General features: G+C 36.8%; 1 long non-coding RNA gene across 1 annotated transcript in view; it reads left to right on the plus strand.

Annotated features, from left to right (window-relative positions):
- Positions 1 to 2,223: 2,223 nt before the first annotated feature.
- The window catches only part of LOC140514189 (uncharacterized), a 49,271-nt gene continuing 24,738 nt past the window's right edge, over positions 2,224 to 26,756 (plus strand). Inside the window, exons 1-2 of the long non-coding RNA XR_011970461.1 lie at positions 2,224 to 2,549; positions 19,867 to 19,962. This is a non-coding gene — a long non-coding RNA (uncharacterized lncRNA). The remainder of the gene's footprint in view (positions 2,550 to 19,866; positions 19,963 to 26,756) is intronic.

The following is a 26,756-nucleotide window of genomic DNA, read 5'->3' on the forward strand; positions in this document are numbered from 1 at the left end:
ACTAGTTTTAAGGCTTTCTAATTTTCTCCACCCCTAATCCCATTTTTGTTTTTGGTTTTTATTTAGAAAATCAGGTATTATTGCTGTTTTTATTTGTTTGTTAGTTAATGGCATTTAAAATTTTCTAAGTCATTGCTTTGGAAGAAGGTAGTAAGGTTTACACAAAGGCATTCAAAGCAACTGATTGCAAAGTAAAAAATCCAACTAGTTTTTTTTTTTTTTCCTGAACATAGCTAAGTAAAGAAATTGATTTAGGTAATGTATTCTCATTAACTCAAATTTCTTTTTGGCATTGTGCAAAATTATAGACAAAGAGTTAGAGAAATTAGACTAACAACAGCAGTGGAGAGAGAGACAGATGGAGAGAGAGAGAGAGACAGAGACAGAGAGAGAGAGAAGAGGAGGGAAGTGGAATGGAGGGCAGAAGAGAGGAGAGGAGAGAAGGGAAAAGGAGGTAAGATGAGGGTAAAGAAGAAGAGAGGAGAGGGTAAGGAGACACACAGAGACAGAGAGAGGGAGAGAGATATGCTACAGTGAGAAATAGCACCAACTTTGGGGTAAGAAGGCATGGGTTCATATCCTGATGATACTCTCCGTCTGACCCTAGACAAGTGTTATTTCATCTGCAAAATAAGGGCATTGGAATAGATGGTCTCTGAGATTCTTTCCAGCTCAGCATCTATATCCTCTTTATCATTTAGGTTTGAATATTGGCTGTGGTACTGTATCACATTGGACTAGTCACATAAGCTCTTTGGGCTTCATTTTGTTCATTTATAAAATAAAAATGGAGTAGATACCAAATAAAGCTCTGGCCGGCACTAAATAGCAATAACTTTCATGTTTATAAAGACTTTTAGTGTTTGTAAATCACTTTTTATACTGTACATGATTTCATTTGAGCCTTACAGTAATCGTATGAAATAAATGTTAGGATTAACTCCACTGTATAGATGAAAGAAAAAAAGGTCAGGAAGGTGAAGCCATTTGTTTAGAGTCACATACCTAATTAGTATATAATGCAGGATTGGACCCCAGGTCTTCATAAAATCTCCAAAGATGGAATATCAGAATCAGGAAAGAGGAAAGGCAGAAGGAATGTGAAGAAAAAACAATGGGAGTAGAAGGGAAATGCAATAAGAACAAAAGAAAGATTAAAAACTCTTATGAGCTACCAAGAGTCAACATGAAAGGGGTCATATATTTTAATGTATTCATAATGTATAGTTCTCAGTTCCCCAAGGTGAATTATTAACTAATATTGACAACTTTGAACCTGCTGTGGATAGACTTACTATGACTGTCAAATGGGATGATTCACTGCAAAACCTAAGTCGTGCTTGGTGTAAAGGAAAGGAAGCATAAAGTTTAAAAAAGGATCCCTGTAAAAAAAGGTGACATGTAGAGTGCCTAGAAAATGAAGCTATATGAAGATTAATGGTCAGAGGATGCTTTACCAATGGATTTCATGATATAGTCTTGCTCAATTTATCTTAGCTACTTGAGTCAAGGTATGGCTGAAGCAGATACAGACTTATCACAGGAGGTAGCAGAAGGCATCTGCTTTCAGAAATATCGCTGAACCCACATGTGAGAGTCATGTTAGTATATTTGCCTGCTCTAAATTCTAAGATAAATTGATATTGTGTTGTTTATCTGGGATTGCAATTCAGTGCTTTCCTTCTTTGGGGGTGAATCTTTATTCATGATTAATTTAAAAAAAAACACTTAAAATATTGCTGTTTGTAAAAAGCATTTGAAGACCTTCTTTAATGACTGAATAAATAAATGAGTCAAGCATTTAATAGTCATTTATTATGTGTGAAGCACTGGAGATACAAATAAAAAATTGCGACAGCCCTTGCTCTACAAGACCTCCCCTTCTAATGGGAGATCCTACATTCTAATACCTATAGAAACTATCAGTTACAAATCAGATGAAAAGGATCCACGATCACTTAAGTTGTAGTAATGAGGCAGATCAATATGTTTCTTCTTTAATGTTATTTCCATTGATTCAATACTATCAGTTTCTGATGTTCAACCATTTAACAATAACAGGGACTTAGGTAAAAAAAAAAAACACAAAAACTTTCTTTTCTGAGTCTTCAGTAGCTATGGCTACTACAGAAGCAATTGTGAGACTGCATCTCCATAGAGATTATTTTGCTAGGATGAGGTGTTCAGGTAACTATTGTGAGGGTTGAGCTGAATTCACATATTCTAAAATGATTACTTCACTAAAAGGAGAAATCCATACAAAAGGGTACTAGGAAACAATTTTCCTATTTGTTATTCCAAAGATTTTTGGATTCAGGATCTTGGCCCATCATTATCTGAAACCAAGGGAATGTATGGTGGTTCAAGTGATTGTGGAAGTTTGACTTTCTGTCAATGCTGCCTTCTTTCTCCACCCTAATGCCTCACTATTTCAGTTAGGGTGGGCCACCAACTTATGAATGGAAGTTCATTGCATTTGCTGGAGATGGCTACCTCCCTCTATACAGGATCCACTTTCCTGGATGATTTACATAAGGGCTGAATTACAGGTAGGAAAAGTGGTCATGGAGTTATTGCTACTCTTGGGACTCCTGAGTTCATCTGTCCACTGGTGGCAGGTAACCAGAAGACATTGTTAGGGGTGATGAGGAATCTCCACATTATTTTTCCTCTCAGTGATGACTATAGGAATTAGGCTGGAAACAGATCAGGCAGTTTGAGGGAGACTCACTGTTCCTAAGGCTCTCAGGTTCAGAGTCCTGGGCTGTCTTCATCAGAGTCTGAGGGGAAACGATGATCAAAGAGGTAGTGGTGGCTTGATTTGTCTGGCACATTACGTCTCCTGTCTCCCTCATGGTGCCTTAATGCTTTAGGTAGGCTGTACAACCTGCCCTGTGAATGGCAATTGTTTGTAGTTTGGGGGTAGTTGACCCCTTCTCTGGAGGATTTGCATCTCCAAGTAATGGTTGTGAGGAGTGAGCTAGATTAGCACATTCTAAAATGATTACTCCAACTGAAAGGAGAAATCCAAAAAGGCCAATAGGAAACAATTTTCCTAAATCTGTAGAATGTTAATCAGAAAGAGGGCTAATTAGGGGAGGAGGCAAGACTGTAAAGTCAATGCAGAAATAAAAATTCCATAAGTAAAGATGCATTTTCTATAGAAGCTATGCCCTGGAAAAGGATCCCCTTTGAATTATAAAATTACACACAAAGAATAAAAATAAAGACATTGAATGTACTCTATAATGCAAAGCCATTAATTGCACAATTGTGATCAGCTTATTGATTAAATAAAACATTGTATTTAATAAAATACCTTGACTATTAGGATGAACTACAAAATAATTTAATTAGCTTTAATTATTCCTGGGTTGTTTTTGTCTATTTTTAAAGAATGAATATGTTTCATGGAACTGCACAAATGACATAAAGGATATGGAACTGTGGAAATGAGGCAGTCAGTGCAGTGCATAGAGATCCAGTCTCGTATTCAGAGTGACAGTTTATAATCCTGCCTTGAACACATATTATTGATATGACAATAGATAGACCACTTAACTTTTTAGTGCCCCACCCCCCAGGGAACTCTCTAAGATTCTAAGTTACAGAGGAAATGCCAATAGGAATTTGGTAGAGGCAGTTTACACACTGGGAATTACTTACACCAAGGAAATCAAAGAATCAGACCAAAAAAGGAAAGAAAAATAGAATAATTCTTAAAATGAAATTATGCTGAAACTACTGGTCTCAAAGCACCCAGAACAGCATGTAAGAAATGTCATTTTAGAGAGAATTATAATTGAGCTAACCCTGAAATATATCCTATCAATAACAGGAAAAGATATGGTGGTGCAAGAGTATAATGGGTTGCCTCTATACTTACTTATTTTAAGGGTTGGGAATGGAATCTCCAAAACCTAACATCTCCTTACTATTCTATTGTAGATCTATTGCCAGTGAATTTATCTAAACAGCTCTTCCTTGTAAGTCCTGAAATCCTACATGGATCTATGATTTCATTTGTGGAAGTATTTCATCCACCAGCAGGGGTCTGTGAAAGGGGAATCATTGTGCCTTTGGCCTACACCTTTCAGGGGTCTTGTGAAGAACAGATATGGCAATATAGATATAAAAAAGCACTTTGTGATTCTTAAAATGTTATACAAATGTCAGTTCCTATCTCAATGTCAAAATTGTTATCAGAGTCACATGATTACATTACCTGTCCATTTTCTGCCTCTCTTCCATGTAGAGAAACTTTTTAAAAGGAAAATGAAATCCCATTCTCTCTCCCAACTCAACAATGCACTGGACTTTTGGTTAGAAGAACTGGGTCAGAATCTCTCTTGTACCCCTTTCTACTACTGAAATGTTTTTTGAGCAAATATAAACACTTCTGAACCTTCGTTTCCTCATCTGGAAAATGGGAGTAATAATTTTTTCTCACAAAAGTGCTTTATTAAGTGCAATGGCAATTTCTAAGCTAAAGGACACAGGTCTCAGAAGTATAAATAGCACAAGTGGTGATGAAGCTCTGACACATACCCCAAATGGATTTGAAATTTGAGGGACCACACACAATGGCCTCTTTTTCTCTATTTCCTACAATATTTCATATAACAATGGGTATGAGGTTAACCCTGAATTAGTACTTGTTGACATCACTCAGCCCTAAACCCAAAAAAGGGAAGAGTGCTCTCCTTGCATTACTAGACCTCCCTCTTGCATATTTTGCAAAAAGCATTTACAGGCCAAATGAAATGTTACTACCACTGAGTGCTGAGAGCTTCCACTGAGCTACTTAGCTGTTATGATTATGTATCATTTATATAGCACTTTATCGTTAAGGATTTAAACTGAATAACACCCTGATGTCCTAACCGTTATCAAATGGGTGGCTCTAGCATTGAGTTGTTTGGAATCTGTAATAATCCAATCCAAGATAAGTGTCACATCATAAAACTGATAAATACCCCTGTTACTGGTTATATTGGTGTTGTCTAGGATATAGCACAGAGATGAATTACTTTACAGTAAAAGAAGATAACATAGTTGTAAGGATCAAAAGGATGGAAGACCCAAATATATATACATATATATATATTTTTTTTTTAAGTTCAAGTCCTTGGAAGAATCATTCTTGCCTTTGGAGATAAAACTTGATACTATATTTTAATATGAGTCTGTGTAGCTAAGTTTCCTGGTTTTTACCCAGGAAACAAATTGATTATTTTCAAGCTGATACTCACGTCCATACACACACACACACACACACACACACACACACACACACACACACACACGCACACACATTTATATATATCTATACACACATATACATGTATTTATTTATTTATAGTTCTATATTTATATATGTGAGTATTATTTTTGTTTATTTGTTTTGTCTTTCTGTCCCCAATACAGTGCCTTTTTACACACCAGACTTTTAACAAATATTTGCTGGATCAAAATCAATTGGATTTATTGAATTAGATGTTTTCCTTCCAAATAATTAAGTGAATGAAACTTTCTAAACTAAATTCTATCGAATCAATTTTTGTAGACAAAAAATGGCTGTTCTTTATAGATCATAGAATTTAAAGTTAAAAGGAATCCTAGAAGTCAGCTAATCCATGTTTCTCATTCTATAGTTGAGCAAACTGAGACTCAGGCAGTTAGGTGGTGCAGTGGTTAGAGCACCAGTGTAGGAGTCAGGAGGACCTGAGTTCAAATATTACCTCAGACATTTGACACTCATTAGCTGTGTGACCTTGGGCAAGTCACTTTACCCCAATTGCCTCATCCTGGGTCCTCTCCAGTCATCCTGATGAATATCTGGTCACTGGATTCAGATGGCTCTGGAGAAGTGAGGCTGGTGACCTGCACAGCCTTCCCTCACTCAAAACAAAGTCAAGTGCAAGTGATGTCATTATTTCTCTGATGGCGTGGTCTTCAGCAATGAAGGACAAACACACACAAAGTGACACTCACAGAGATCCAACACTAAATAGGTTTTTATTTATATAGCACTTCATTGTTAAGGATTTAAACTGAATAACACCCTGATGTCCTAACCGTTATCAAATGGCACAGCCAGGATTTCCAACTCCAAATTGAGTAACCCATCTGCTAAAACATCAGCTACTGAAAAATGGTATTATTGACTGTGGTCACTTCTCCTTTAATAGAATTTATTCCCAGTGGAAGGCGGTGTGGTACAGTTTAAAGGAAGGCTGAATCTGGAGTCAGAGGATCAACCTTCAAACTTTGGCTCTTTTAGTTCTTCCCTGTTTGTCATTAGACAAGTCACTTAGCTTCTATGTGCCTCAGTTTCTTCAACTGTAAAAATGGGTTTGAGGAGACTAAATGACATCCAAGGTCCCTTCCTTCTCCAACTCTAAATCTAAATCTTTGATCAAATGCGTTATTGAAAACTTTTTCGTGAATGTGTGTGTTAATAATAGTGTTATAAAACATACCTCCCCTCAAACACAGGGTTCCTATCAGTCAATCAGTTCTGTTGGCCCTTTCTCTACAATATCTCAGATTATGCCTACATTTAGTAAATCACTTGAAAGAAAATTTAAAGGAGTTAAACCCATTTGTTTTACCTCAGGCTTAGAGGCATAACACATAAATCATTAAGGAGGGAAAGAAAAAAGGAAGAGAAACCTCAAAGAAATTCAAATGCCATGTGAGATTATGGGATTTGCCATCCCCTGCCCAATGGAATAATAAAAAGGAATTCAAAATAATTGTTTTAATGAAAAGTTTAAGATGGCTTAAGTATCAACACCTGAGTAGATCCAGTTTGATCTGTTAGACAATGGGGATAGGTACTCAGTATTAAAAAATTTTCAAAATTATTAACATTAAAAGGTATTTTAAAAACTAAGAGAAGTAAAAAATAATGTAGATTTAGTATTAATTTTCTTCAAATTGGCCCAGGGAATAATTCAGTTGCTTGAATTCAAAATGGGCTTAAACACCATACGCAAAAGAGCAATGATTAATAGGCAGGGTAGCCTTCTGGGGGATATGTCTTGTGGGATGTTGAGGATTGGTGCTAATGATCTGTAAGAGGCAGTAGACAGCATGTTAATGAAACTTTCAGATGATGCTAAATTGAGAGAGGCTGGAAACATCAGTCAGGGCAGAAAGAAAAAATGGAATAGAAATGGAAAAAAAGAGGTTAGAAACGGAAGACAAGTAACCAAATGAAAATCCAGTTCCCCCCAAATGCTAAAAAAGTGTATTAAGAAGATAATCTTTAACTAGTCAAATGTGAGATATACGAGAATCCACTTGATCACCAACATTTGTCTCTTCAATATCTCAGCATCTTTCACATGAATGAATGAATGGGAAAAAATTATTAACTCATATCTATCTGTTCATTATTTCCATGACCAAAGCTTTTGTTCTGGGCCTCTCTATCTCTTCAATGTGAAATTGTATTTGCTTTCTAAATGGTCTTCCTACTTTCAGTCTCTTCCTACTCCAGTTTAACACACACACACATACACACACACACACACACACACACTGTTACTGGAATAATCTTATTATACAACTTTAATTACACAATTCCACTTGCAAAGTCTCAAATAGCTAACTTCTAAATATATCTGCAATCTTTTAATCTGGCATTCAAAGACCTTCTTTAATAGATTCCAGTTTGAAATTCAGGCCTTATCTCACATTACCCTACTTTACGTATTCTACACTCAGCCTAGATTTGAGAGCTTAACAGTAAAAGTTGTGGGATGCTCTCCTCCCTCAACTTTTTCTGACTATTCTCACTTTCCCTCACACCTCAGTCCCCCTCCTGGATAATAGTCCCTCCCCTTTATACTTTGCTGTTAGGGGGGAAACCAGAAGCCCCTTTCAACCCGGTTCTCAGTCTTTTACCAATGACAGTAGCTGGGACCTCACCTGTTCTGTCCCTCTGTAGCACAATGTGATCGTGGCTGCTAAGGTGAACAGAAAGTTGCCAAATATCATCCTTATTATCTGCCTTTATCATGCTAAGTTACTTCAGTCCTTATCATCTCCCCCACTGCTACTCTTTCCTTACCCCCAAGTATCCATCCCACTTCTTTATTCTTGGGATTTCCAAACTTTTCCATCTGCATGACTCCATAAGAGCAAATACTGCCTCACGTTTTTTATTATTCCCAGAGCTTAGCATATTGCTTTTTTTTTAAATTAACTTTGCATTACTAATTCATTTGTATTCTATTTTTCTTTTGCACGGTAGATTATAAATTACTTGCAGACAAGAAACATGTTCAATTTCTTTGTATCCCCCAAAGGTGGGGGAGGAGGAGAAAGAAAACAGTGCCTGAATATGGTTGTTGTTTTTTTTTTAAGTATTATTTATAAACAAATGAGTTCAACAAATTTAATTAAATATATTAATTTCCTACTACATGCAAGATACTATGCTGAACACTGAGAATAATGCAAGAATAAAAATAAAACATGTCCTCCATGCTGTATTGCTCTTTATATGATTCTAGACCACCTCCTTCTATGAATGCAGAGAGGTTTTCTTTCTCTTTAGTTAAATAATAACTTTAGAGGAATGAAGTACTACTTAAGGTCATCAGGATGAAATTTTTAAAAAATTTGATTTATCTAATTGTTTCCAAATGTTAACATCTGACAAACAAAATATCCAAATGATCATTATCTTGTGTGAAAGAAGAAAGGAAAGGAGTCATTTTGACACTCATGAAATTCTTGGGCCTACTCAGAGGTCATCTTAGCTTGCCAGAAGGCAAAGCCTTCCAAATCATATCTAGATATCCCCCAAAACACTCCACCCTTCAAGAGGCCACGAAGACACACATAGGATAGATTTCACCTTATTACAAAAGGCCTCCTTTGGATATTTCCTCAAACATCTTACCCACCCAAATCTTCACAAATCTCCATTTTCCAGCAGTGAAACTTGAAGACCCTTCCTTGACTCTGCCACTTTACCATAAGAAGAGTCAAGCTCTTGAATCTAGTCTGCAACTGAAATCTCCTCTCCTGTCTCCTCAAATTACAAAGTGATCTCTTTGAGAGTAGTGAATGTTGAGCTTTCCATCTCTATCCTCAGTGGTTATCAGAATGGTTAGCTTATAGTAATATAACTTTAATAATATTTAATAATAAACACAATGAATTCTTTTCCATTCTGCTATCCACATAAAACATTTTGGGGCAAATTTTATAAAGCAAATCTATATCTATACAGACTATAGAGTTATTTAACCTTAGAGCTGGAAAGGCCCCTATAGGTTCAGTCTAATAGTCTATACCACAGAGATTTCACTCTGCAGGGTCTCTGGCAGATGAACATACAAACTTTGCTTTAACACTTCCAGGTCTGCTTATCTGTTACTTCAGTCTGGCAAGATCCCAGTAATCAGGGAAGCTCTGAACAGAACCACTGGACTTTTGCTCACTATTTTTATAAGTAAATACTCATACTCCCCACTTATGAAGTAGTCATTGTCACCTTGAAATCAAGATACAACTTCAGTGATATCTTCCAATGAAGGGAAAGAATAAGAGAATGAAATAATTCAGTGACAGTTCATAAGGGATCAGAATTATTCCAGAGATTCAGTTGAGAAACAGATGCAGAGGAACACTGGTTATAATAAAGTTTGGTTAAGATTCTATATATTTATATTTTTTTCGATTAAATCTAGAGCAATCTAAAACTGCACATCTTTTTTCACATGCTACCATTGATTACTAGCCACTAGTCAGCACAATTAACAGATATTCATGGAAAACTTCAATGCATAGCCATGATCTAGACCCTATGAGCGATACAAAGAAGTAGGAGTTCCCATGTCTGGATGCAGCATAGAATCTTCTATTCCAGAACCTGGTTAAAAAGATGATGATGATGATGATGATGATGATGATGATGATGATGATGATGATGATGATGATGATGACAGTTCTGTGACGATGATGATAATAGTTCATATTTACATGCTGCTTCAAGGTATCCTATAAGCATCAGTTTATTTCATTCTTATGACATCTCTGATCTACATTAAACAACTAACTCTCCACATTACATAATTATTTAGACTATACCTATGATATCATTGGTATACAGAACATTTAATAATGTGTTTCCTCTTCAAATACAAATAATCACTTCCATAACTTATAGCCTTAGAGAATTTACATAGTAAATATATGGCGCAGGCAATATCTAAGCCTAGGTCTTCTGGGTTTTGAAGTAATCTCTCTTAACACTGTACCATGATGCTTCTATGTTTGGTTTTAGTCATTTTAGAGACAGTTTTATACCTGTTTCAAAGAGAATTGTACAAACATCAAAGAGGAAAATCACAAAATGACAATATGACCTTGTTTATCTTATTATCAAACTGTCCTTGGGAACCATGTACATGTATGGAGTCTTTACATGAGGGGATTTATTATGAATAGAGATGAATTTAATGTATTATCTTCTGAACCTAAATTCTTGTGCGATATTTTTTTTAATGGGTAGTCTTTATAAGCTGGTGGCTGCCTTATAAGGCAACAAAATCAGATTTGGGGGTGAATTACTTCTCTTACTAGGCCACTTCTAGATAAATAAGAGCTAGGCAGCCTCTCTTTCTTATTAGCAGATTGAATATCATGTTGATGAAGATCAAAAGAGGACATTTATTGCTAGCAGGACACAAAATCTTATCAGAGTTTTGATTAATTTTCTTTGCTGATTATTCATTTATTCCCTAGAAATTAAAACACACAATCATTTCAGTGTGGATAAAGTAAAGAAAATGAAGTAATTATTTTGGCTCAATATCTACTCTAAGAATTCTTTAATCATTTGCTAGTTTGGATAGAGATCATGGACATCAGAAAAGAAAAAGGAACATTAGATTTCATATATGGTATTCCCCTACCAAAGTAGAATTATTTCTCCCAAATACTTTTTTCTCCCATATCTAAGCAGTTATAAAATCATAATAAGTTATAGCTGGAAAAGAAAACCCAGAATATTTCTAATCACAGAATCTTAGAATTTAGAACAGGAAGAAATCCTCTTTATGTTAAGCCATTTCAGTGATATCTGACTCTGTGTGACACAATTTGTGATTTTCTTGGCACTTGAGTGGTTTGCCATTTCCTTCTTCAGGTCATTTTACAGGTAGGGAAACCAAGGCAAACAAGGTTAAGTGACTTACCCAGCTGAATTTGAGCTCAAGAAGATGAGTCGTTTTGACTCCAGAACTGGCTCTCTATTTACTGCATTAATTACCTAGTTGCCTAGAAAGAGATCTTGAGATCATTTTAATCTAATTTCCTCACAGGAAGACAGGATCAGAGGATCACAGATCTAGAGCAGGAAGAACTCAGTCATTCCAGTCCAATTCTCTCATTTTATAAATGAGGAAACTGAGTTTCAGGGAGTTTAAGGGACTTCCCTAAGGTCACATAGGCAGTCCACATCAGAAATGGGATACAACCCAGGTCCTCAGTTTCCCAAGCCAGTTTCCATTGGGTCCCACTGTCCCTCATTTTGAAAATGAGAAAACTGAGGCCCAGTGAAATGATATGATTTGCCCAAAATAAATAAGTGGCAGATCAGGAACATTAATTTCAAGCCTTCTAATTACAAATTCAGTGTCCTTTTTATCTATGTCATACTTAGTTAATAACGTGAGGCACAGAGAGCCTAGGTAAGTTTTTAAATCAAGGGTGGGGAACCTGTAGCCTTCAGCCTACATGTGACCCTCTAGATCCTAAAGTGCAACTTTGACTGAATCCAAACTTCACAGAACAAATCTCCTTAATAAAAGGATTTGTTCTATAAAACTTGAACTCAATCAAAAAGCCACACCCAAGGACCTGAAAAGCCACATGTGGCCTCAAGGCTGCAGGTTCTCAGACCCTGTAAAGACTCCACAGCTAATTAACAATAAAATTGAGACTGGAATTCAGGTCTTCTGAGTTCTGATTTGGTGCTCTTTCCATTATGCTTGCATTCTGTTAGATGGATCATTAACAACTTCCCCTTTCCATGGAGTTACATTATAATTCAATTAGGTTCTTTAATATAATTTCCTGTAATTTTTCCTGACTGGATTTTGATTTCCTAATTTGAGTCCATCATTCCTATTCAGTGTTTTGTAACATGCCTGGTAGTACACAATTGGACATTCCCTCCCCCTTCTTGCTGGTTGCACAATGCAAATACTGTGCTCATAGTTTTTACCTTTATGAATCATTCTTGTGGAGTGAAATTGCTTCAGGTACTAATTACATTTACATGATCTGAAAAAAAAAAAAACTACCTGGGAAACATAGTGATAATTAAAATTGACTGAGGGCCATTGAGCAGCTAAGAGCTTAATAAAACAGTGGGAAAGAAAGAATGTATGCTCTATAGTGAATGGCATTTATAGTGTACTTTTACTGCTTAACCTAACATAAGAGTCATGATGAGGATAAAAGTGATGTGCGATCCTTGGCACACACCCTCTCCAAAATGTGTAGCCTGTTACATCATCATGTTAGCATCAACAACCTCCAAACTATTTCTGGTTACTAACAGCCTACACAGCCTTCAAATCCTATCTCCATGCATATCTTCCACTAAGAACTCCCTGATTTGCTTTAGCTAAATGAGCTCTTCCTCTTCTGATTGCATCAGACTTTCTATGCCTCCTATCAAATTAATTTATCTACATATTTATCTTAACATTCCCAACTAGATTATGAACTCCTCCAGGGCACAGACTGTGTTTTACTCTCATCTGGGTAAACTGATATGTAGTATAACTCCTCACCAAGTTCTGTTCACACACACACACACACACACACACACACACACACACACACACGTAGTAAATATATGTATCCAAGCAAATAGTAAACATAAATCAAGGAGATAGAATGCAGAAGCATAAATGAGTTCTTCAGCTCAGGTGCAAAATAAAATCTCAGTTCAACCAAGGAGAGAATGATCTCACCATGGAAGTCTTTTGTTACTAGTTCTTATTAGTCAATATGGTGAGAATCAAGGGATGTGTTGGGGTGCTAAACATTCCCCATGTCCAGAACTCCCAACTCCAAAAATGCTCCCTTGCCCTTTCAAAAGTTTGCATCTTTTCTGTTGCCCATCTCTTGTGAATAAATTTCCTGTCTGCTTCTATCTTTTCTTTTCTGATGTCTCTCAGGACCCAGGACTCAGCAGTCCCTCAGGAAATCAGGAATCATATATCTTTTTCAGTACATAGTACTGGGAATGTAGATTCCAGCAGAGAAATGAGAACAATTAGCATTTTTATGTTAATATATGGTTTCTAAAATTTTTTACATACGTAATCTTATCTGAGAACACAAGAATTAGCCCTGTGACATGGAAAATATAATTATTATAACTAATTTATTGCTTAGAAAAGTGAATTTCAGAGAGATAGGTTTGCCTGTGTCACAAAGGTAGAAAGTGACATAATCTAAATTCAAACTCAGGCCATCTGAATTTAAGTCCTTCTTCCTCTGACATGGATGCATCTAGCTGTGACTATGATAAGATGAAAGAGAAAAGTTTTAAAGAGAAGCAATTCTAGCCACAAAGAGAAGTCCCAGAGCTGAAAGTCAAGGCAGATTTGGAAGCAAGTCAGTAGTCTACAATGATGGGGTATTTAAGTGCTAAAGGTCAGAATGAGACTGAAAGTCATAACTAGTAGTGAAAATCCAAGGTAAGGAGATTTTAGTGTGGGAATTAGAATCAGAAAGCCTTCTAATGCCAGGTAGACAAAGAATTCCACTGAATTCAATTCATCAAGCATTTATTATGTGTAAGGCACTGTGCTATATACTAGGAGTACAAAGACAAAAATGAAACACACCACTTCATAGATTTAGAGCTGTCTGTAGGGTTAGAATCTTGACAATAAAGTAACTTTTTCTGAAGTTTGGGACATTTTCATAGCTCTTGTGGAAGCAAGAAACAATTGTTCTGAAGCCTTCTCAGGCTTAGCAACAATTAGGAACATCTGGATGGATAGGAAGTGTGCAGGCCTGGGCAAGCAGAAGCTTCTGACAGGCAGATCCTAAAATGCAGAAACTAGTATGAAGCATTTTTTTTTTGAGTTACATTCAAACAACTACAAACTATGACTATGTGTTACATAAACTGACTGTTTAGGCTACTGCTTGAACCATTCACTTTTCTACTGGACGCTTTGATGATATACATCCCCACCTTGAAACATCTCTCTTTTTCTGAGGCAGCTCCCAGGGGTGACCTAAGGCTGACTCTGTTCCAATATTTGTGGATTCTGACAAGGCTGACAATGAGCAGGTGCAGCCATACCTATTTGTTGGGATCAAACTCTTGCCTCCTGAGAGTCCATTTTCTGTGAAGAGTCCTCATCCCATTTGGAAACCTAGAGGATTTAGTATAAATTGTGGAACCTAGAGCCTACAGTTTAAGACAAGTGGGCTGGAATGGAGATAAGCACACACTTCTGAGAATAAGTGGTAATTACTCCCTGCCTCCTAAAATATTCAACTCCCAATGATGAATTTTAATTTTAATTGAATCTTTTCAAGGCGAAGGTGTCACAGCTTAGCACTTGCTACTGGATTTAGCATAAATGGAGACCTGCCAATTAGAACTTTTTTTCCAATCGTTTGGGATCTAATATACGAAAATGAATTATGGGATCCTATAGGAAGTGAAATCTATAATCCTTTGAGGAGTGTTGAAATATTATTTCACTTTCAGGTTATGGGCAGCACTGGAGAATAAGTGTGTTTGTACATAAATATTAAATGCATCACCCAGGCATATCTTTTCAAGCACAGTTAGCAAAGTCTTTGCTTTTTCTTGGAGTGGTAATAGATGAACTTTGAAAATCATAAAAGATAAAGGAAAAACAAAATATAGATTTAGAACTGGAGGAGACCTTAGAGGTCATCTAGAGCATGTCTCTGCCTTTTTTTATAGATAAAGAAACTGAGGACCAGCAAAAGTAAATTTCAGAACTAGGATTTGAATGGAGGTCCCAGATACCAAATCCAGTTCACTTAAGTAAGGTCACTTTAATGACCTCTAGATGGATAAATAACCACATTTGAAATTCATCTGAGGAGTATTACCTTGGATCCATATTGGAGAATTATTAATTGTTCTATAGCTGGATGTGAAGCCAGGGTAAGAGGAGTCGCTCTTTTGATCTAGGTTCAATTCACTTTCTTGCTGCATGGGGCAGATGGACCTAGGTTATAGCAGAGGTATTTTCCACTCAAACTGAGAATAAAGACATTTATAGGGAATAAAGAAAGCTTTAATTATTTTTATGATTTCAAAGGGGACATTACTGAGTTATTTCATGGACTCAAGACAGAATCAAGCAGATTGAAGCTTGACTGGATCTCTTTTTCTCAAAATCACACGGCCTTTTTAAATTACTTGATGACTTTTTAAAACATCCCTAAAATAGTGTCCCATAAGGTTTGGGAGTGTCAGTATTGGTCAGGAAGAACAAAGTCAGAGACATATGTAAATCAAATTTAAAAAAAAGGAAAGCTTAGCACATAATTTTTAATAATGCATCTAAAATGAGTAACATTTAAAATGCATGAAACCTACCATATGTGGTGTTCAGAGAAGTCAGAGGAATTTCCAACTCTATCCATCTTATGAGAACTCTGATACTCTGAGATGAAATAATCAGTTATTTTTCTAAGATTGTTTCACCTCACAGAACAAATACCAGTTTTATAGGTTCCATATTCCATTATGTAGACAACATACTAAAAAACAGAGATATCACCTTGCCAACACAAGTCTGTATAGTCAAAGTTATGGTTTTTCTAGTAGCAATGGAAGGTTGCGAGAGTTGGACTATAAGGAGAGATGAGTGCTGCAGAATCAATGCTTTTGAATTGTAGTGCTGGAGAAGATTTTTGAGTTTCTTGAAAAAAAAAAGGTTAAATTAGTCAATATTTAAATAAAATAATTCAGGTTATTCATAGGAAGGTCAAATAACAAAGCTGAAGCTTAAATACTTTAGAAAAATATTGAGAAGATAGGACTCATTGGAAAAGATGGTGATATTGGAAAAGATTGAAGGAAAAAGAGACATTGTAGGATGAGATGGATGGATAACATCATGGAAACAATGAACATGAACAGAAACATGGACAGACTTTGAGAGATAGTGGAGGACATAAGGGCTTAGCATGCTATGATCCATGGGGTTACAATGAGTTGGGCACAAGTGAACAAATACGTTCCATCATGATGAAATTTTAAATAACACATACAGGCCCTTATATGTAGACATGCAAGTGACCACATATGGGAACATATCCAAGATTAAATTTCAATATTGTGTAAGTTCCTAAGGGCAGAGCTTGTTTATCTTTTGTCTCAATATTTTCCTCTCTTCAGTCCCTAATCCCAACAAATATACAGTGTTTGACACAGAGTAGGCACTTGACGTTTGTTTACTTAAATTGAATTACATCACAGGAATGACCTCTAGAGCCATGATTTTTTTTTTCAAAGATTGACAAAATAGGAAAGGACGTTTTAAAAATATATATTTTGGGGAGGAACCAAGATGGAAGAGTAGAAAGATACACATATGCTAGCTCTTAACCCACAGCCCATAAAATACCTGTAAAGAAGAACTCCCAACAAATTCTGGAGCAGCAGAAACCACAGAACAACAGAGCAGAGGAGATTTCTGTTCCAGAGAGACCTGAAAAACTGACCTGAAAGGTCTGTCGCCCACCAGACCCAGGAGCAGAGCCAAGCCCTGCCTTGGCCGTGTGGCACCCAAGAGGAGCAGATCTGAGCAGGCTTCAGGGACAGAATCTCCAGCAGCCACACAGGTCCCTCCACCCACAGGTCCTGAAGGTCAGTGAGAGGGTCTTTTCAGCTCACTGAGAGGGGAGTGAGGTGTCCCTCATAACTCAGGCCCCCTCGGGAGGCAGCAGTGGAGGCAGCAGCAGACATAGGCTGCCAAACCAGGCAGGAGATAGGATCCATTGTTGAAGGTCTCTGCACAAACCCCCAGAGGGAACTGAGCCCCCTGTGGCAGCCCTGCCCCCACCAGAGCACTTAAACTTAATCTCACACTGAATAACAGCCCTGCCCCTGCTGATGCCATAAGGCTGGGAAGCAACATTTGAATCTCAGCCCCCAAGCACTGGCTGGGTGGATCTGGAGGCAAGGTGGGTGTGGAGAGAAAACTCAAAAGTCAAGTAACTGGCTGGGAAAATGCCCAGAAAAGAGGGAAAAAGAAATAAGACTATAGAAGGTTACTTTCTTGGTGAACAGATATTTCCTGCTATCCTTTCAGATGAGGAAGAACAATGCTTACCATCAGGGAAAGACATAGAAGTCAAGGCTTCTGTATCCCAAACATCCAAAATAAATATTCAATGGGCTTAGGCCATGGAAGAGCTCAAAAAGTATTTTGAAAATCAAGTTAGAGAGGTGGAGGAAAAACTGGGAAGAGAAATGAGAGAAATGCAAGAAAAAGCATGAAAAAGCACGTCAATACCTTGCTAAAGGAGACCCAAAAAAATGCTGAAGAAAATAACACCTTGAAAAATAGGCTAACTCAATTGGCAAAAGAGGTTCAAAAAGCCAATGAGGAGAAGAATGCTTTAAAAAGCAGAATTAGCCAAATGGAAAGGGATGTCCAAAAGCTCACTGAAGAAAATAGTTCTTTCAAAATTAGAATGGAGCAGATGGAGGTTATTGAATTCATGAGAAACCAAGAAATCACAAAACAAAACCAAAAGAATGAAAAAATGGAAGATAATGTGAAATATCTCATTGGAAAAACAACTGACCTAGAAAATAGATCCAGTAGAGACCATTTCAAAATTATGGGACTACCTGAAAGCCATGATCAAAAAAAGAGCCTAGACATCATCTTTCATGAAATTATCAAGGAAAACTGCCCTGAGATTCTAGAACCAGAAGGCAAAATAAGTATTCAAGGAATCCACTGATCACCGCCTGAAAGAGATCCAAAAAGAGAAACTCCTAGGAACATTGTGGCCAAATTCCAGAGTTCCCTGGTCAAGGAGAAAATATTGCAAACAGCTAGAAAGAAACAATTCAAGTATTATGAAAATACAATCGGGATAACACAAGATCTAGCAGCTTCTACATTAAGGTATCAGAGGACTTAGAATATGACATTCCAGAAGTCAAAGGAACTAGGACTAAAACCAAGAATCACCTACCCAGCAAAACTGAGTATAATACTTCAGGAGAAAAAATGGTATTTCAATGAAATAGAGGACTTTCAAGTATTCTTGATGAAAAGACCAGTGCTGAAAAGAAAATTTGACTTTCAAACACAAGAATGAAGAGAAGCATGAAAAGGTAAACAGCAAAGAGAAATCATAAGGGACTTACTAAAGTTGAACTGTTTGCATTCCTACATGGAAAGACAATATTTGTAACTCTTGAAACTTTTAAGTATCTGGGTAGTTGGTGGAATTACATACACACACACACACTCACACACATACACAGACAGAGAGCACAGAGTGAATGGAATAGGAGGGGATCATAACTTAAACAAATGAAATTAAGGGGTGAGAGAGAAATATTTTGGGAGGAGAAAGGGAGAAATGGAATGGGGCAAATTATCTCTCACAAAAGAGGCAAGTAAAAGAGTTTTTAGTGGAGGGAAAAAGAGGGGAGGTGAGAGAAAAACATGGTTTACTCTCATCACATTCAACTAAAGGAAGGAATCAAATGCACACTCATTTTGGTATGAAAACCTGTCTTACAATACAGGAATGTGGGGGAGAAGGGGATAAGCAGGGTGGGGGGAATGATGGAAGGGAGGGCAGTGGGAGGAGGGAGCAATTTGAAGTCAACACTCTTGGGGAGGGACAGGATCAAAAGAGAGAATGGAAGCAATGGGGGGCAGGATAGGATGGAGGGAAATATAGTCTTACACAACACGACTATTATGGAAATCATTTGCAAAACTACACAGATATGGCCTATATTGAATTGTTTGCCTTCCCAAAGGGAATGGGTGGGGAGGGAGGGATGAAGAGAAGTTGTACTCAAAGTTTTAGGAACAACTGTTGAGTGCTGTTCTTGCTTCTAGGAAATAAGAAATACAGGTAATGGGGTATAGAAAGTTATCTGACCCTACAGGACAAAAGAGAAGATGGGGACAAGGGAAGGAAGGGATAATAGAAGAGAGGGCAGATTGGTGATAGGGGCAATCAGAATGCTTGGTGTTTTAGGGTGTGGGGAGGGGACAAAGGGGGAGAAAATTTGGAACCCAAAATTTTGTGAAAATTAATATTAAAAGTTAAATAAATAAATTTAAAAATATATATACATATATATTTTGAAATTTATCTTGAGAATTAGTTTCATTGATTAAGGAAAGGAATTAGACATCAACAATTATATTAAAATGGTAGTAGTTCAAAATCACTCAGTCAAAACATTCCTAACCCTCTTCCTTGTATGTATGTTTGTGGTTATTATGGTTGCTGAAGATGATGTTGTTCTTGTTAGACTAGCCATCACCATTAGAACAACTGTCAGTTCTTCTTACCTATAGTTTGAAAGATTTAAAGCTAAAAGAAACCTCTGAGATTATTGTTCTAACTTTCCTGATTTTACAAATCAGGAAACTCAAGACCAGTGATGAAGATCACACAGTAAGTATCATAGTTAGAATTTAAATCGAGGTTTTCTGAGTCATTTAAAAAAATAAAATAGTCCTTGTTTTATTTTTGTTGTTTTTCCATTTGAAGTTGCTGTGCACATGTGAAAGGAACAATTGGCATTTATTTTTTATTCATTCAATTTTCTTTTAGCATGGTATGCTTCTTCTTCCCCAACCATTGGGCAAATGAGTGATGTTTAACTAATCTGAAAACACCACAAGGAATAGTGTGTACACCACCCAAGTGGTAAGTCTATAAAGCATTCTATTATTATTATTAGTGTTGATATTTTTGTTAACAGTAACAACAATAATAAAATACTAGTGTATTTTAGTATTTACAGGGCATTTTACAAATGCTTTCTTTTTGGGGCCACATAGCAAAAGAACCCTGGGTGATAGGTGCTGTTATTAGGGGAAGAAATGGAGGTTGAGAGAGATTAAGTGACTTCTCATGGTCACACAGCTAATGTCTGAGGAGGGATTGGTCTTTAGCCCTTCTTGGCCATGAATACTGTCACTGTGCCACTAAGCTGCATGCAATATCTGATTAAATTTAATACTTGATATGAATGGAAAAGCAGCAGAGTACTCACTGGCACTAAATAATTAGAGAATAGGCATGGAAACAATATGCAACAATTATGACAAAGTAACCAATGGATATACATAGATTAGTCCTAAAACATTTTGTCTCTCACTTTGGAGAAAATTTTCAGCACATTCATTATCGCTGAGCAACACACATGAATATAAATTCTAGCATACACATGGTACTCTACACTCTGTTAGAGCTTCTCCATCCGTAATGAAACAACTGCTTCAGTCTGATCTTGAAAAGTAGCAACGACCAAAACAATTATAGGTGGTGTGACTTTTTCCCCATCTCTTAATTTTCTCTTCCTTGCCATTCTTTGTATACCTAGCACTGAAAATAGTGCGTGTCATATATATTAGGCATTTAATAAATGTTTGTTGAATGACTGACTTTCAGATTATCACGTTCATTTATTTACAAATCCTCTTACAATTCATGAAGAAAGCATTTTTGCCTAAAAGACTAAGGTGATAAATCTTTGGCAAAGCTTTCCTACTAACTCCAAGCCCATGACTTTTATGGGTATTCATCCCTAAAGATAGGAAATAGTTTTAACCCTGGACATTTAATATATGGGAACTACTGACCTGTTGAATTTGTAAATTTTTTATATGACATATTGACAACTGTTCTTATTTCTATACATTATTTGGAGAAAATACTGGCAGTTTGTAATCATTATTGGGAAGGAGGGGAAATTTTGGTGATGTGTCCATGTACGGCTGAATAAGTATGCATGTGTGTACATCTATATGCATTATATACCTGTGTATATGTGTAGATAGACTGATATTCTTTCTGAAATGAATGTACTTGCCATGATTAAGGGAGTGTCAAGGTACATTGAGTTTGCTATGATTTCTCTTATCAACATCAACAAGAAACTGACAAGAAAATATTCCAGAATTTGACACTGCTGCTCATAAAAGTAATCCAATGAGTTTGAGTCTTCATCAATGATATATCATTTTCTATACCTGAAGATAACTCCTCATCCAAAGATCTTGTACTTTGAACAATAGGGTAATCCAGTCATGGTGGTAGCCTTTAAATGATCTCTCAATGTTCTATGGCTTTTTCCTTTGATAAATAATGTGCTACATTTGAAAAAAAATAACTTGAGGAGCGATCTATGGTCATTGAAGAAAGAAAAACTGATGGGCTCACACAGGGATTGAATCCAAGAATTTGCCCTAAAAAGAAGTAACTGGCTACAGATGCAGGTTTTACTCTTGAATGGATCACACAATCTATGTTGGTTGTCATTCTGCCACATATACAAATAAACAGGGAAGATATCTAAATTCATGAAAGGATAGAAATCTTAATATTCAACTAAATATATTTTAATACATTTTTATTTAAAATTTTGAGTTCCAAATTCTGTCCCTCCCTCCCTATCTTCCTTTTCTTTCCCCAAGAAGGTAAGCAATCATATATATAGATTATACATGAGTAATTAGGTAAAACATTTCCATTTTACTCATTTTGTACAGGAAGACAAATGAAAGAAAAAAAGTGAAAATGAAAAATTGTATCTTTCAGTCTGTATTTAATCAACATGTTCTTTCTCTAGAGGCAGATAGTATATTTCATTATTAGATTTTTACAGTTGTCTGGAATCATTGTATTGCTGAGAATTGCTAAGTCATTCACCATTCTGCATTAAACGATATTACTATTACTGTGTACAGAGTTCTCCCATTTACATATATATATGTATATATATATAAAATATGCCTGTGTATATACGTAGATAGATTGATGTTCTTTCTGAAATGAATGTACTTGCTAGGAATAAGGGAATGTCCATTGAGTTTGCTAAGATGCAAACTATGCATCAGTTCATGAAAGTCTTCTCAGATTTTCTTGAAACAATCCTGCTTGTCATTTCTTACAGTATAATAATATTCCATTACCATTGCACACCACAGCTTGTTTCAGCCATTCCTCATTTGATGGCCATTCCTTTGATTTCTAATTCTTAGCCTCCACAGAAAGAGTTACTATAAATATTTTTTTGTTTGAATCCGTCCTTTCCCCTCCCCCCTCATGTCTTTGAGATATGGATCTAGCAGTAGTATTGCTACATAAAAGGGTATGCAGTTTTAAAGCCCTTTGGGGCATAGTTCCTAATTGCTCTCCAGAATGGTCAAATAAGTTCACAACTGCACCAACAGTACATTAGTGTCCCAATTTTCCCACATCCTCTTTAACATCCAAAATTTCTTTTTTTTTTATCATATTAGCCACTCTGATAGATGTGAGGTTGTACCTCAGAGTTGTTTTAGTTTGCATTTCCCTGATCAATAAAAATTTGGAGTATTTTTTTTATATTACTATAGATAGCTTTAAACTGAAAACTGCCTGTTCATATCTTTTGACCATTTATCAGCTGGGGAATGACTTGTGTTTTTATAATTGATCTATATATTTAAGAAATGAAGCCATTATCAGAGATACTTGTAAAATTTTCCCCCAATTTTTTGCTTTCTTAAAATTTTGGCTGCATTGGTTTTGTTGTGCAAAACCTTTTTAATTTTATATAATTAAAATGGTGTATTTCACATTTTGTAATGATCTCTATATCTTCCATAGCAAGCTCTTTTTTGTTTGTTTGTTTTTGGTTCATTTTTTTCTGCCTTTTTTTGTGTGACTTTGTGTTTTTATGTGAGTTTTGGGCTCTGGTCCTGCACTGTCCTAAGCTTTGTGTGCTTGGACTATGGGTCTTATTGCTGATTTTTCACTGGGCATCAGGTCTTAGCTACTTACTTTCTCTGGAGGATAGGCTTCCATTCTGTCTTGTATGGGGTGGTGGGGGGGGGGGTGCAGTCTTTCCATTGATCTTCCCTAAGTATGGTATTTAGCTACTGGCCTGCTCCATGGATGGAGCATTACTGCTGGGTTGCTGTGGTAACAAAATCTTTCTAGAGGCTGACCCTGAAGGAGAGATATTATTGCTGGTCTGCCCCAGGGTTAGGGCCCTCTTGATGGGGTCCTTTAGAAGCAGCTATACCATCTTTCTACTGGTAGGCCCCAGGGGCAGGGTTCTCACTGATGGCCAACCCCAGGGTAGGGCTTCACTGCTGGTGAGCAATTGGGACAAGGCCCAGCTAGTGGCTTCTGCTAGGAAGGTGGGGTCTCTGGGGTGGGATTTTGCTGTATTGCCACTGCTCACTTGCCTGGGGAGTTGCTGGTGTGCAGGAGGGTGGGGTCTCACTGGTGGATTGCCCCAGACTTAGAGCCTTGATGCAGGCTCTCTATTGTGATATTGGCTGCTTCAGCTGCTGCTCTTGGACCTCCTCCCCTCCAACTCCAATGAGATAAACCTTTCCTTGTGGGCTAGTAAGATGCTTCTCTGCTTCTAGAGCAATTCTGAGGCAGTTTTCAATTTCATTTTTAATTTTAATTAATTTATGCATTTTTTGTTTTTAACATTCATTTCCACAAGATTTTGAGTTCTAAATTTTCTCCCCATCTCTTCCCTCTGCCCACTTCAAGACAGTGTACATTCTGATTGCTCCTTCCTCCAATCTGCCCTTCCTTCTGTCACACCCCTCCCTTCTCTTATCTCCATCCCCTCTGTTTTCTTGTAGGGCAAGATATATTTCTATACTCCATTGCTTGTATATCTTACTTTCTAGTTGCATATAAAAACAATTTTTAACATTTGTTTTTAAAACTTTGAGCTCCAACTTTGCTCCTTTCCTCTCTCCTCACCCATACCCACTAAGAAGGCAAGTAATTTGATACGTTATAGATGTGCAGTTATTCAAAAGACTTCTATAAAAGGCACATTGTAAAAGACTAACTATATTTCCATCCATCCTGTCCTGCTCCCCCATTTATTCTATTTTCTCTTTTGACCCTATCCCTCCTCAGAAGTATTTACTTCTAATTATGCCCTCCTCTCATTTGCCCTCCTTTCCATCATGCCCCTCACTTCCTGTTTATCCCCTTCTCCCCTACTTTCCTATGGTGTAAGATTGATTTTCATAGAAAATTGAATATGCATGTTATTCCCTCCTTAAGCCATATATGATGAGAGTAAGGTTCATTTTCCCTCTCACCTCCTCTCTCTTCCCTTCCATTGAAAAAGCTTTTTCTTGCCTCTTTTGTGTGACAGATAATTTACCCCATTCTATTTTCCCTTTCTCTTTCCAATATATTCCTCTGTCACCCTTTAATTTTACTTTTTTAGATAACATTCCTTTCTATTCAATTCACCCTGTGTCCCTCCAACTACCCTAGTACTGAGAAAAATTTCAAGAGTTATAAATGTTATGTTTCCATGTAGGAATGAAAATAGTTCAACTTTAGAAAGTCCTTTATAATTTCTCTTTCCTGTTTACCTTATCATGGTTCTCTTAATTCTTTGCTTGAAAGCCAAATTTTGTATTCAACTCTGGTCTTTTCATCAAGAATACTTGAAAGTCCTGTATTTCATTGAATGACTATTTTTTCCCTGGAAGTATTATAATCAGTTTTTCTGGGTAGGTGATTATTGGTTTCAATCTTAGTTCCTTTGACTTCTAGAATATCATATTCCAAGCCCTGAGATCTCTTAATGTGGAAGCTGCTAGATCTTGTGCTATCCTGATTGTATTTCCACAATATTTGAATTGTTTCTTTCTGGCTGCTTGCAATATTTTCTCCTTGACCTGGGAACTCTGGAATTTGACCACAATATTTCTAGATGTTTTCCATGGGGATCTCTTTCAGGAGATCATTGATGAATTCTTTCAATATTTATTTTACCTTCTGGTTATAGAATATCAGGGCAGTTTTCTTCGATATTTTCTTGAAAGATGATGTTGAGGCTCTTTCTTGATCATGGCTTTCAGGTAGTCCCATCATTTTTAGATTGTGTCTCCTGGACCTATTTTTCAGGTCAGTTGTTTTTCCAATGAGATATTTCACATTATCTGCTACTTTTTTATTTCTTTTGTTTTTGCTTTGTATTTTCTTGATTTTTCATAAAATAATTAGTTTCCATCTGCTTTATTCTAATCTTTAAGGAATTATTGTTTTCAGTGAGCTTTTGGACCTCCTTTTCCATCTGGCCAATTCTATTTTTTAAGGCATTCTTCTTTTCATTGGCTTTTTGGATCTCTTTTGTCATTTGAGTTAGTCTATTTTTTACAGTGTTATCTTCTTCATAATTTTTTGGGTCTCCTTTAACAAGTAGCTAACTCATTTTTCATAATTTTATTGCATCATTCTCATGTCTCTTCCCAATTATTGCTCTACTTCTGTTACTTGATTTTCAAAATTCTTTTTGAGTTCTTTTGAGCCTGAGAGCAATTCATATTTTTTTCTTGGAGGCTTTAGATGGAGGAACTTTGACTTTGATGTGTTCTGTTTGCATGTTTTGGTCTTCCTTGTCACCAAAGTAAGATTCTACAGTCTGATTTTTTTGTTTTTTTTTTTTGCTCACTTCCCAAGGCATACTTGACTTTTGAACTCTTTGTTAAAATGGTTCTCTGCTTCCAGTGAGGGTGGGTCTACTGTCAGCTACTTGATTCCCCCACAATCTGTGGGCTTAAAGCTCCAGAAATAGTCTGTGCCTCTGCCCATGCTGTTGCTGTGGCTGCTAACGATTTCTCTGACCCTGGACCTCTATGCCACCCTGAGTCTGGCCAGACCACTCCACTCTCCCACACTGGTCCCACAGGCTTTTTCCACTGATCTTCCAATTTGTTTCAGGGTCCTGAAGTCTGGAAACTGCTACAGGTACAAGAGATTCAGTCTCTCCAAGGCCTGTTCATGTCCTCTCTGTTCCAATCCATGCTGGACTGCACTCTGCCACCAGCATGGTGTGATAGACACTTCCGGATAATCTTAAAGGCTGTCTTGGGCTGGAAATTTGCTTCACTCCATCATTCTGTGGGTTCTGCAGCTCCAGAATTTGTTTAGAGTCCCTTTTTTTAACAGGTATACAAAGTGCATGCTGTTACTCTGCCATCTTCAGTTTTCTATTTTTTTGGAGAGGAAATTTGGAGGTTTTCAGAGTTTTCCTCACTCTGCCACTTTGAAAATGGAAGTAAGAAACAAATTAGCTTGCAAGAAAAGTAGGTTCAACTATGTAATTTTCATGTGTTGGGGAGGAGAGGTCTCTAACATGTCCAAGAGCTGATTTTTATGTCTCTTTCTCCAAGAGAAAAAAAAAAATAAAAGTCTGCTTTCAATCCTTGCTGGCAATGGAAACGTAGAAAAATTTTAAAATCCTATCACCTTCATGGACATGAAAGTAAAAATCCTCTGAGGGTAAGGAAGGAGAGGAAAGAAACTTTGAAACTATATTGTTTTCTGAAATGAGGAAGCATTAACATGTCTCAGTTGATATCCTAACCCTCCTCTTTCCATCATATAGTCCTTCCCCCTTATCATGACAATAATCAAGGATGATGTCTCTGTCCCTAGAGATTTTCCCATCAGCACTA

Source organism: Notamacropus eugenii, chromosome 7 (assembly GCF_028372415.1).
Source record: "Notamacropus eugenii isolate mMacEug1 chromosome 7, mMacEug1.pri_v2, whole genome shotgun sequence".
Lineage (NCBI taxonomy): Eukaryota > Metazoa > Chordata > Mammalia > Diprotodontia > Macropodidae > Notamacropus > Notamacropus eugenii.